The following is a 12,238-nucleotide window of genomic DNA, read 5'->3' on the forward strand; positions in this document are numbered from 1 at the left end:
TTTCTTCCTCGTATTGAGGTGAAACTCCTTGTGTTTTAGTTTATAGCCACTGCTCCTCATCCTGACACTGGGCACTGCTGGAAAGAGTCTGGCACCATCCTCTGATGCCCATCTTTGAGATACTTATATGCACTAATGAGTCTTCTCCAGACTAACCAGGCCAGCTCCCTCAGAGAGCTGCTCCAGACCCCTCACCCCCTCCGTGCCCGCCGCTGGCCCCGCTCCAGCGGACCCTCGTCCCTGACGGAGCTCCCGCTCCCTCCTCCTCCTCCTCCTCCTCCCGCTCCATGTCGCGCCGCCCCTGCGGTGCCGGCGGGGCCCTGCAGGCGGCGCTGGCCGCGGGCCGTGCCGGGCGGCGGGAGGAGGAGGAGGAGGAGGAGGCAGCGAGTGCCCGGATCGGCCGCAGCCGCCGCCGCCGCCCCGCGCAATCCGCCGCCATCCGCCGCGCCCCGCGCCCATCGCCCCCCCGCACCCGGCTCCGCAGGCACCCCCGGCTCCCCGCCACCACCACAGGTGGGTATCGGGGGCCGGCGGCGGCGGCGGCCGCGGATATTCGGGGCGGTGAGTGGGGCCGGGGGAGGTGGGGGGGAAGAGGAGAGGAGAGGAGGGAGGGGAAGGGAGAGGGAAGGTGGGACGAGGCAGCGCTAAAATGGAGCCGGAGCCAGCGGCTGCGGCACCCCGCGGCCTGCTCGCCTCGGGCCGGCTGCGGGGGGACCCCCGCGGTTCGGGGCCGGGGTGGCCGCCGGTGGTTGTTGTGCGGGGCCTGCCCGGGCCCATCCCCGGCGGGATCCCCATCCTCGGGGCCCCCGGGCCGGGCTCCAGCCCCACGGGCCGGGAGGGCCGCGCTGGCCCAGCCGCCCCCGCCCCGCTCAGCAGCCGGGCCGGGGGGTCCCCGCCGCAAAGGCGGGTTGTTTTTCTTGGTCGTCTGGAGTGTGACACAAAGATATTTTTGTCGCGCCGTGTGTGTGTGTGTGTCTCAGCAAAACAAGGGGGGGGGGTGGCATCCAGAAGGCTCGGCCGGTTTGTTATTGTGCAGGAGCTACAAAAGGGCTTGCTGAGGCCGAAATGCGGCTGGGCCGGGGAGGGTGGGGGAGCGAGGATGGAGTTTGTGCGCTGGGCCAGCTCGTTTGGTAGGTTTGAAAGATGTTTTAGGGTTATTTTTTGTTGTCCAGGAAGGAGTTTATTCATCTCTGTGTGGGAGCAGCTGTGCCCCCCTAATGCGGGTCCCGGGACACGTGCTGAGCATCTTCCAGGGGGGTGGTTTTGGTCGTGTTGGTTGTGACAAAAAAACCCCCAAATCTCCCAAGTCAGAGCTGCCGAAAGGGGTTTGAATGAGCTGGGAGTTGTGGGTTTTGTTAGGAAAGTTGTTTTGTTTTGTTTGTCTTCTGAACGTGCAAAGGGTGAGATACTCGTTCAGTATCAGCTCATGGAATGTTTGTATATTGATGTTACTGGTGTTTGGGATGATAAGGTACAATAAACATACATATTCAGGATTTTAGTAATTTTGTTTCTTTCTAGGAACAGATATGAAGTGTAAGCACATTGCAGTGTCTACATCCTCTGCTTAGGGGGAAGGCATCCCACCCCTTCCAGCACTGAATCCAGGTTTATAGAGGAAGTTTTGTTTGGGTTAAGCCTTGTCTTGAAAAGATACAAGTGAGGCCTCCACTGGAATGGGCCCTTCCATGGTGTATAAATAGCTGGTCCCTGCCTTGAGCCCAAGTTTGGAGAATCGGCTCCTGATGAGAAGGTTTTTCAGATATAAACTGGCAGACTTACCTGCCTTTTCCACGTTCAGTTGTCACTGGGGTAGTTAAACCCCGGCGTCCTAAAATAATCCTCTAGGGATTGAGGAGTAAAGTCACCTGCAAGAGGTAGGGAGGCTGAGACCGTATTCTGAAAGTGGAATTTAAAGAGAGGATGGAAAGTGATGCTTTCAGGCTTTCTGACTGAAAAGTTACCTGCCTTTTTGCACTCTAAATGAAACATTGTAAATGGGCCTGGGTGTTACCAGGAGTTCATCAGGAGATTTTTGTGGGTTCCTCATAGGTGATGCTGCTTCTTTCAGGTCTCTGGTTTGAGAAGTTCTTTGTAGTTAACAAAGTATTTTGGGTGGTACCATAAACGAGACCTCTCCCCTATGACCTCTTTGAAATGGTCTTAGTGTTTTGCTGGTTTCAGTCAAAAAGTTAAGATTAAAAATCATACTTGGACAAATCACAAATATTATGTGAGGTTGCTGCTTTGTTTCTGTTAGTTTTGGGATTTTAAAATTACACATTTCCTCAAGCCAGTGTGATTACATCTGCTGTTAGCTGTATTTTGATTTTGTGCCTAATTTGATAAGTACCTTGAGTACAAGTTGATTCCTTTTTGTTTGTTTGTTTGTTAGACTGGTCTGCTTTTCTGCACAGCCTGAGTAAACTAGATATCTGTCACGTGTTTGAGGATGCTTTCAGCAGTTTTCACTGTTAAGAAAATATATTTTTACATGACTTGACAGATACCTCTCTTAAAAGAAAAAAGGAAAAGAAAGTAAACCACGTGTTTGATACAGGTTTCCAAAGTTGCCATTATAAAGTGCCTTGGTGCCTTGTTTTTTTCTAAATTTGGAGAATTTTATTTTGGTCTGAGAGTGCATTTTTTTTCTTATGAGCTCTGAGCTTTTTTTTTTATTATTATTTTTCTCTGTGTGCATGAGAGCTTAAAAGGGCAACTCAGCCAACTGACTGAAAGAGGAAAAGTAAGTAAATGCTCCATACAAGTGCTGGAAAGGAGATGCAGGGCTTAAAAGTATTTTTCAATAAATATGAGTAATGTTCCTAAATTTTTTTTTTAATTAAAATTATTTTGCTTTAGAGTGACATCTTAATAAAACCTTTTAATAAAGCTTTGTGTAAAACCTAACTTCAAAGGCTAATTTATTGGAGCAACCTCCTAAAGGTAGGGGTGGCATTGGAGTCTGTGTTTGTCTGACACAGCTGGTACCTGAGTGATGGTGTAAAGACAGACAGCCCTCAGTGTGAGTGGCAGGGATGGTTTCAGAGCACCTGATGGTTGTACCACTCCTTTCTTGCCCTGCTGGGATCACACCTGAGGTGTGGCTGGGGAAAACAAGGACCCTGATGCTGAGCTGGACTGTGCAGGCTGTTGGGTGATCCATTACAGAATTACCTGCCTGTTCAAGATTCAAGAGTGTTGGTTGTTGAAGGCCTTTGTTGTGCTCACCTGACTAACTGGAAGTATTTATGGGTGAGCTGGACTCACTTTGAGTGCTGCTGCACTGAAAATAACAGTAAACCTTTTTTAATTATTTTCTTTCTTTTATGATGGTAATCCAGAAAGAAATTGTGCTATAGAGGCATTTCCACTTGTAATGGTGTTTTTTTTTTCTTGTTGGAGAAATAGAAGCAAAATGAGCAGGAGAAACTTAGTGGTACAGGATGGTGACTTCAGGGGAGGGAGGGAGGGAGGGAGAGGGTTTATTCCAAGGGCTGGACCTCTCTGGTCATCCCTGTTCCTCATTACTACATTCCTCATTTATTCTGCAGCTTGGCACTGAGCTGCTGTCTCAGTATCAGGCCTTGCTCTTAAGCTGATCATGCCTTGTAAGTGGGTTTTGTTTTTCATGTGGCACTGACTCATTCTCCTAAGAGGTCGATAATTTCACAGCTCCTTATCACTAGTTTGTCATTTGAAACAGAAGAAATACAACTGTGAGTCTCTCAGGTATCAGACAACGAGGTGAGAGCACAGTGAACAGGTAAAGGCTGGGCAGCTGCAGCTCCCCATTGCAGAACAGCTTTTTCTGACATCTGAAATTAAGTGATTTTGTTATCGAAGTCATGAGAGTGCTCATGGAAAGCACCTTCTGAAGGGGGTTTTGCACACCTTTGGGTTGGTTAAAGAGTTGTTCTTTCCCACACGAAGATAAAATAAACAGGAGATTATATTGTGATATCCAGCCTCACTGAAATGTGGCTTTGACTCATGTTCTTTTAGTAACTTGTATTAGAATTTAGGATGTTCTCTGCAGGCACATTTGCCTCCTGCACAGAATTAACAGAAGTTGGAGCTTCTGAGCTGTTTATTTCGGAGCAAAGCTGTTCAGATGTGAATGGCTGTAAATCCTGATCTGGTTTTTTGTCTGGGAGCGTTTGGACCACAACTGAAGTGGACTGGAGGCTGCTCTAGCAGCCCTGGGTTGTTCTGTACTTACCTGTGGCGTTGGTTGGTTGTGAAGCTGCTTGACTTACAGTGCTGTGAGATCTGTGGGGACAGAAGGTGCTTTGGAGGTTTTATAAGGTGTGTATGCAGTTCTGCAGGGGGTCATTGTGCCTGCACCCAAATTCAATGTCTGCGTTTTAGTGCTGAACTCTTGAATTGTCAGGAAAGTTTTGATAAGCTGGAAGGGGCAAGGAGAGCTCACTGTTACATCTTGAAGAGACTGCAGGTATGAATTTGGGGAGGACTGATGAAAACAATCGTACTTTGAGTGAAAGGGAAGAGGTAATGGCCAGGTTTGAAATGTGCAAACGTGGTGGGGGAGGTGAAGGTGAGCCTGGTGTAAATGTGAAGGAACACAGGAAAAATAATCTGAAGGAAAGCAAAGACTTGCTCACAGCCCCCTAGGATCTGGCCAAGAGGACCACTCTGTTGGGCTGTAGTACTTCAGATGTCTGCCAGGCTTCAGTTAGCTGTTGGGAGCAGCCTCAATAGCCTTTGGATTTCAGGTGGGTGGCACTTAAGAACGAATAACCTAACCTACCTAGTATTCCTGGAGTTAGCACCCTTAAGGAAGAGATTTGGTGGAGGAACCCTTCCTGGGTAGCCACTGAGACATTTAAACAGGAATTGTAGTGATGGGGCTCCAAGCACTGAATACAGACAGATTTGAAGAGCTTGCATTGGGACTTTGCCTCCCCCAGGCACTTCTTGTGTGGGAATATAGCAATTTTTTTTTTTTTTTTTGGGAAGAGTTCTGCTGTGGGGTAAGTTCTTCAGCTCTTCCTACCTGTATGTGGGCTGGGAAGTTGTACAAAAGCCTTGAGTGATCTTGTTCAGCATTGGGAGTGGGCTGTGAAGCAGGCAGGGGAGTAGGGACATGTTCAAGAGATGTTTCTTCATGGCTACGATAATATGAAATATGGTTTTATCTGTTATTGAAATAACCAAAGAATCGAGTTCCCACCTAGCAATTGAAGCTTCAAGAACTGTCATTCAGAAGCGGATTCATGAGATCTTGAGTGTTGGTACGGTGTTGGTGTTCTGCATCAACAACACAAGAGCAAAGTGTTGCCTCTAGTGATGCCCGTGATCCTCTTGCAGCGAAAGCAGTGGATGGGGTGGCTCATTTAGGAGGTGTTTGCAGCATTCCCCATCCCAGCATGCAGAGAACTGCTCCTCCAGAACTCCTCTGGAGCAGGGCTTCGTGCTGCTGCTGGCCCCACAGCATCAGGAAGGCGGGCAGTGTGATTCAGAGCGTGGTTTTCAACCCCAGAAAGTGGGAGATGAAGGCTCTATTTCTTGCTCTGCTGCTTAGCAGAGCTGCAGAGTTGTGTGGTGTCGTTTTCCTATCTGGAAGATGAAGTGATGACGCTTACACACCTTGTCAGTTATGCACTGCAAATATCTATGTAAATTAAAGCATCTGTGAAATGTTTTCACTTCCTGTCTGGCTCGGGGTAGTCCAGATGTCCTGGGCATAGCCTGGGTTTCTGAGCTCTCCAGAGGAGCCAAAGCTTCCTAAAGATTTCTAAAGCTCCTTTCTTCAGAGGACTGAATCACACTGCTGTAAGGTGCTTTCTTACCACTTAGTCCCTCTGTCCCTTTCCCATCAGATTGCTGTTAGCATCCTTGGCGTTCATTTGTGGTGCAAATGGCTTCTGTGAATAGGCTTCCTGCAAGGAGAATTGCTGTGCAATGCTGCATTGCCCTGGTGCTGTGAAAATTGGGGAACCCAGAGGAAGACTTGCTTGGAAGCTTCAGTATCTGCAGTGTTTATGAACTGCAGGCTTGTCTGGACTGCTTGACATCTTATTAATGGTTTGAACCGGCTGCATCAGTCCTGCTGGTTGTGGGAATTGGGAGAAATCTGATAGAGAAAGAGCTATTCAGCTCTTGCCAGGGCAGCTTTGTACCCTGCAGCGAGTACCTGCCAGAGGAGCTCCCAGCTGGAGGGAGCTCCTGTTGCTCCTGCCTGGGGAGGAACAGGACTGGAGGGGTCTGCTCAGCAGGGGTGTACAGGAACCTCTGCCTTCCTTGTGCAGTGAGGGATTGGCATTTACTGCCTGCTGATGAATAGCACTGGCTTTTATCTCTTCATAAAGATAACCCCTCTGTGCCCAACCTGAGTGGGAGCTGAGGCCCTGAAGTCAGCAGGCAGCCTCAGAGTGTGGAGAGGTGACCAGAGCCCAGATTTGGTAGTGAGGCCCATCAGGCACAAGGTAAACATCCACCTCCCTGTTCTGTGTGATGCTTCCTGAGACTGCAGAGAAAACAGAGCAGCTTACTCAACAGCTGATGGCATTTGTGTGGTAAGAGCTGTATCTGTTCCTGAAAAAAGGACTGTTTAACCCAAAGGATTGCCAACTATGCTCTGATTTCATCTCTTGGAGCTGTGACATCTCTGATTTCCTCTCTGGTTGTTTGCTATAAAATTTGTGTTCACTGCTGAGAGATGGAATAAGTTGCTGAGCTTGGGGCCTGGTGAAGGATTTGTGAAATGTTTGACACAGAGTCATTCTTCAGTGGCCAGTTGTGGCCTTGGCTGTGTAGGGCTCTCCAGAGTGAGCTGTGTCTCATGGTTTGGAGGCTCAGGTTTGGAAGTTCTGGAGCTGGCAGCACACTGATGTTTCACCTGTGCTATTCTTGCTGTATCTCACCTGGGTTATGTGGGTATTGTTGCTGTGATGACTTCTAAAAGTCTGTGTGGCAGAAGTGTCAGGGGTAAGGGAATTTCATGACCTTAACGTGCAGTGGTGTTTATTTTTAGTGATGGAAGAGTTTCTGCCTTCATCTGTCAGACCTAAGGCCTGGTGCAATAGCCTGGGAACAGTTTGTGCTTTTGTGGGTGCCTCCTGCCCTCGTGGGCTCCTCTGAAGCAGCGGGCAGGATTGGGTGCACTTCTGTGCCAGTGGGCAGCCTGGACATGGGCAGTTCTGGACATGGCAGGTGCTGATGCAGTGGATTCCTTCCTCATTTGAGTTATCCTTGCAACTTCTCCTTTGTGATCAAGAGCTGCATTTTCTCTGAGGGTCTTGGCATGCAGGTTTGGTGGCTGGAGTAGGGTCCTGAGCTCTGGAACTTCTTACTGTTTGTGGTGTTAGTTAAGCAAACTGTTCCTCTGCCTTGGTTACCCAGCCTGTAAAATAGGACTGATAGTACCAGCCCTGTTACCTATCAGGAGATCCCTACCAGCTACTCACAGTCTGGTGCTGTTGCTCAGATACCTAAATGCCCAATTTACCTTACAGTTCAGCTGAATGTTGCCAGGAGCTTTCTGAACAAGTTTTGCCAACAGAGCATTACTCCAGGTATTCCTTTTGTATTTGGATTTGAACTGCTTGCTTGTGATCAGCCTCCTTGCTCTGGCATTGAGGGAGCAGGATGTTGTATCTGTGTGTTCCCTCTGGACATTCACATCTCAGAGGAACCTGAGCAGGGAAGAGTGGAAGGCAGAATCCCTTTTGGAGGCTCTGGGTAGTGTGTTTCAGCTCTGGACCTTGGTTGTGGAACAAAACAGAACTAGAGTACAACTTAAGTACAAATCTTTAGATTTACACTTGAATATGAGCCTTGTTGGGCAGGCAGTTCATGGAGATCATGAGGTTGCTTCCCTTTCCTCTTGTACCAGAGGAGTTGAGATCTGGATCTTTTGAGGCCACAGGTGGTTCTTGCTGAGCTGAATTGAATTGTGCTGTCCTCCCTGGGTTTTGCCTCTGAAATGTGGAACAGCAAAGAAATAGGCTCCTTTATTTCTGTTGTGTCTTGTTGCAGAAGTACCTGCCAGGAGGTCGGGAAGTCAGAGCCTGATGGTGCTGGGTCGTGCCTTGTTTAACATCTTCATGGCCTAGCTGAGAGGGCAAGGAAGGTAATGTTGGTAGCTGGTGCCTCCAGGTTGTTCCACATGAGATACCTTCCTGCTTCCCTGCAGCATTCAGCTCTTGATTCTGAGGGATGATAAGAAAGCCCTGCAGTACTTCCTCTTGGGTTGGAGATAAGGTTAGACCTTCCTGACAAGCTGGCACCAGTGGGTCAGTTCCTCCTTTACAGCATGGTGGGGCAGATGGATAGGAGAGCTGTTGTAGAGAGACACTCCTCTCAAGGAAAGGATTAACTGCACACCTTGGGTTTTCTGTTGCTTGAAAAGGAGGGGGAGTTTCATGAGCACAGGCTCTCACAAGTACTTTCTGTGGGCTGTGGACCAGCTCTCTGATGGGATTTTTTTTGCTCTGTGCCATAATCTTGCATGCTCAGGATGAACTATTTCTTTGTCTGCATCCTCAATTACTGGAGGTCAGGGCTCCTTTCCAGGGTGTGGCATTGTCTGTCCAGCCGGCACAGAAAGGACCACAGAACTCGTTAATGTTTTTGTGTAAATACAATTGAGCTATTCTCCAGACTCCACTCTGCTTTATCTGTTTTACAGTAAGTTACAATTCCACCCTTTCTGGCTGCCTTTCGATGCCTGCCTTCCCAGCACTGGAAAAGCTGCTCAGCAGAGAGGTGAAGCTTCTGTACTTTACAGGCCAAACCTGAGATTGCAAAGATCTGTTTTCTCTAGAGCTGTGCAGTGATGTACTGACAGTAGTTGTGATTCTCAGCCTCTCAGTCCATTTAGAAGAGGAGGCAGCAGGTGAGCTTGGTGAAGACAGAACTGAGAAAATGAGGTCGTGTTACAGGACATGCCCTTTCTGTCTCCCCTGTCATATTTTATCTCTGCCTGTAGAGCCCCACAGTGCAGAGTTAATGAGAGATCCACTATCCATAAGACTCTTCCTCTCCTCTTCGTGGTCCTGCTCTGTGCCTCAAATCCCAGGAGGCTTGGCATAGAGAGAGGTCTGATGATGGGGCTGGACAGCAGCAAGCCTGGCAGACAACCTCCAGCTTCCAGTACTATACTTGGCTAACAACATATCTCTGCAGTAAATCATGGGAGATGTGATCCTGGTCTCCCACTCCCTGTTTTTAGAGGAGACAAGGTTCATGGGAAACGCAGAGAGAAGCTGGAATTGTACAGGATTAAAGGAACTGGTGCCATCAAATACATCTATTGAGCTTGTGAATCAGGAGCTTGGTGATGGGATGTTTTATCTCTTCTCTGCACTGCAGGCTCCTGACTTGCTTCTCCCTATCTGGCAGGATTTGGTGCCATTTTCTGGCACCACATTTGGTGCTACATCCAGATCTCAGCAGGTCCTTTCTCAGGTGTACCAGCAAATCTTGGCAGCTCCCTCTGGAAATAATTCAACAGAATGACAGTGAACAGTTTCTTGTGGCTTAGACTCCTGCTGCAGCCTCTGCCTGCTGCACAGCTCTTCTGATTGATCTTGTTGGCTTTGTACTTGGATGCTGATATTCTCCTGTTGCTCCCCTCCTTATTAAGCAATCTCTCCGGGAAACTGAGTGCTCATGGTCCCTTCCCTGATGATCCATGCCTGGCCCAGACAGGGCTTTGAAAGGATATTAGTGCATCTGACACCAAGCCCCTGGGCAGGTGATCACACTATTTCTCCAGAGCCCTTCCAAGGGCAGCCAGTGTTGTCTTTCATCGCTGAGGCAGGTGGTGAGTGTCTCACAAATAGGTGGTTCTTGGTGGGACAGGTTCCAGGAGAAGTAGTGGTATCTCTCTGTTGACAGATAAATGTTGAGCTCTGGAACTATCAGCAAAATTGACTGTGTATGTTTAAAGAAGAATGAACACCACTAATCTCCTGTAAAACTATACTGTGTTTTTTAAAAGGTTTCACGTTACTGGTGAACATGTATTTCAGTTTAACATCAGATCCAATCACTTCTCTCTTCTGAAAGTACTGTTCAGCTTTTCCAACCTCTGAGTTTCTGCACAATTTGTATAAAATTTCAGGTCAAAAAATCTTCCTGCTTGCGGAGAAAAGCCTTTTCACTGTTAATCTCCGTCCTGGTGCTTTGTTTTGTGTTGGTGACTGCTGCTGTGAAGTGAGCAAGGAGTGAAGGTCTGCAGTAGCCTTGGATCCTTTGCCCCGGTGATTGTGCTCGGCCTAGAGCTCAGTGGTGTGCGAGCAGCTGAAGTGATTCCTTCTGGTGTGTGTGTTACCTTTCAGAAGTCTGTTTGCCCTGCTCAGCTAAGGCTGGCTGACTTCCAGGTACTCCAGCTCCATTGAAGTCTTGTGAATAAAACACCAGCAGCCCAGCCTCCTGCATACATAGATTTACAAAGAGCTTTGCAGACAATCCTGTTTGTCAGGAGTCTCTCCCTTTGGCCGTGTTTTCAGCTCGGGGGGTTTCCAGTTGTTACCAGTGCCAGTAACTCAAGGTTTTCACAGGGGTTTTTTTGCAGGATAGGCTCGGTAGATCCCTGGCTGTAGCTCCAAGACTTATATGCTTATTAATCTAATGTCTTTAAGACATTAAAATGTCTTAAAATGCCACTGTTTCTCTCTGGATTGGAACATACCCCTTCAAAAGGCAGTTAGACAGGGTCAATACCCAAGCATCAGATCCAGGGCAGCACGAAGTGGACATGAAGACTTGGGAATAGTGGAGCTCTCTGCCCAGGAAGTGGTTCTGGTGCAGTTATTTGTACCCTGGGCTCTCTAAGGGAACTGGTCATACTGCAGTATTTTGTGATTCCTCTGAGACATTCACTATTTTGCATTCTGGTATAACCTTGGTATAACAGGAGATGTTGCTAGTCCTGAGAACGAGAAGAGCTAAGCTGTATACTAAAGCTGATAGCAAACTTTCCCCAGAAGAGCTCTATAAACCCAGAGAGAAACCTTGCAGAAATGCTGGGGATTGATTTATTTTTGATTTCTCTGTAATGGGATATTGCTTTCTTCAGGGTCAGCTCTCGGGCAAGGGAACCCTGAGCACAGGTCAGCAGCTCTGCCGGGGCTGTCAGTTTTCAGTTGTCAGCATTGGCATGTGCCTTGTGGTTCCATGCTCTCCTAATAAGGAGCAGGCAGGCGGGCAGGTCAGTTGTAAATGAACTCGATTTTTATCAGAAATGGCTGTGCTCTGCAAGACTGGAAGGCCTTTATGATCCCTGCCTGGATTCCCTGCATGACTGTGCGATGGGGAGGTAGTCAACAGTCGAGCATCGTGCCAGCCTTGGGAGGCTCTGTGGCCTCTCTGGAGTGCTGGGGGTGACCTGGGTGCTGAGTGATTCCACTGGCCAGTACACCCCTGGGTCTGCAGCTGGCAGGAGGGATGGGCAGCAGGGTCCTGCCTGGGCTCTGACCCAGCTTAGTGCTGCGTGGAAATTGCTTCACGTCTCCATGGGCTCGCTTTCCCCTTTGGAGCACACACACACCACAGACAAAGCTGTGTTTCACATTCAGCTTCAAAGCACTGAAGGAGTTCAAAGTTAATCTCATCTATCCAGACAGCAGTTGTGGCTGTCCCAGAAAGTTTGACAAGGGGCTTTATCCCGAGGTGTCCCCAGCTCTTCTGTTCTGGAGTGGTTGTTTATTCCTCCCTCATCCTTTTAATGATATAAGATGTAATCAAGAGGCAGCTGAGACCCGGTTACATAACTGTTGTCAGGGTTTCTCTTTGGCAGCGTGGCCCTGTGTGCTGTTTGCACACTGACTTTCAGGAACTCAGGGATTTTCTGTTAACCAGATAACTTCTAAACCTGATGTGGTAGGTGGTTTGTTGTTGTTGGAGTTTTTTAAATACCTACTAATAGTAATCTGCTTTAAGTTTTCTAAACCTCAACCTGAATTTTATTGCTTTTATTGTGAGGTTGGTACAGGATTGACAAGGTCTGGATATACCCCAAGCCAGGCTCCCTCTGCAAGGCTCAATGTACCTGTAAAAGCAGGTGGCTGTGCTCTTGCCAGCACAGCACCCTCTGCTATTCCCTCTGCTCTGGGCCTCCCCACACTCTGCCTGTTCAAACAGCTCATTGTTCTCAGTCCAACTTCTGCTTTCCTGCCAAGTTTGTGCTAATCAGTGTGTTTTCTCTCCTTTTCTCTTTTATGTCTGTCCTACTAATAAAATAGAGTGGAAATGGCTAAGTGAGGGAGGA

At 48.3% G+C, this 12,238-nt stretch overlaps 1 protein-coding gene across 1 annotated transcript in view; it reads left to right on the forward strand.

Annotated features, from left to right (window-relative positions):
* The first annotated feature begins 395 nt into the window (after positions 1-395).
* Positions 396-12,238, forward strand: part of PRRC2B (proline rich coiled-coil 2B) — a 42,830-nt gene continuing 30,987 nt past the window's right edge. The window contains 1 exon segment of the mRNA XM_050320147.1: positions 396-561. The gene's annotated coding sequence lies outside the window, so the exon portion shown is untranslated.

The sequence above is a fragment of the Myiozetetes cayanensis genome, unplaced genomic scaffold (assembly GCF_022539395.1).
Source record: "Myiozetetes cayanensis isolate MyiCay16 unplaced genomic scaffold, myiCay2020 scf23, whole genome shotgun sequence".
Lineage (NCBI taxonomy): Eukaryota > Metazoa > Chordata > Aves > Passeriformes > Tyrannidae > Myiozetetes > Myiozetetes cayanensis.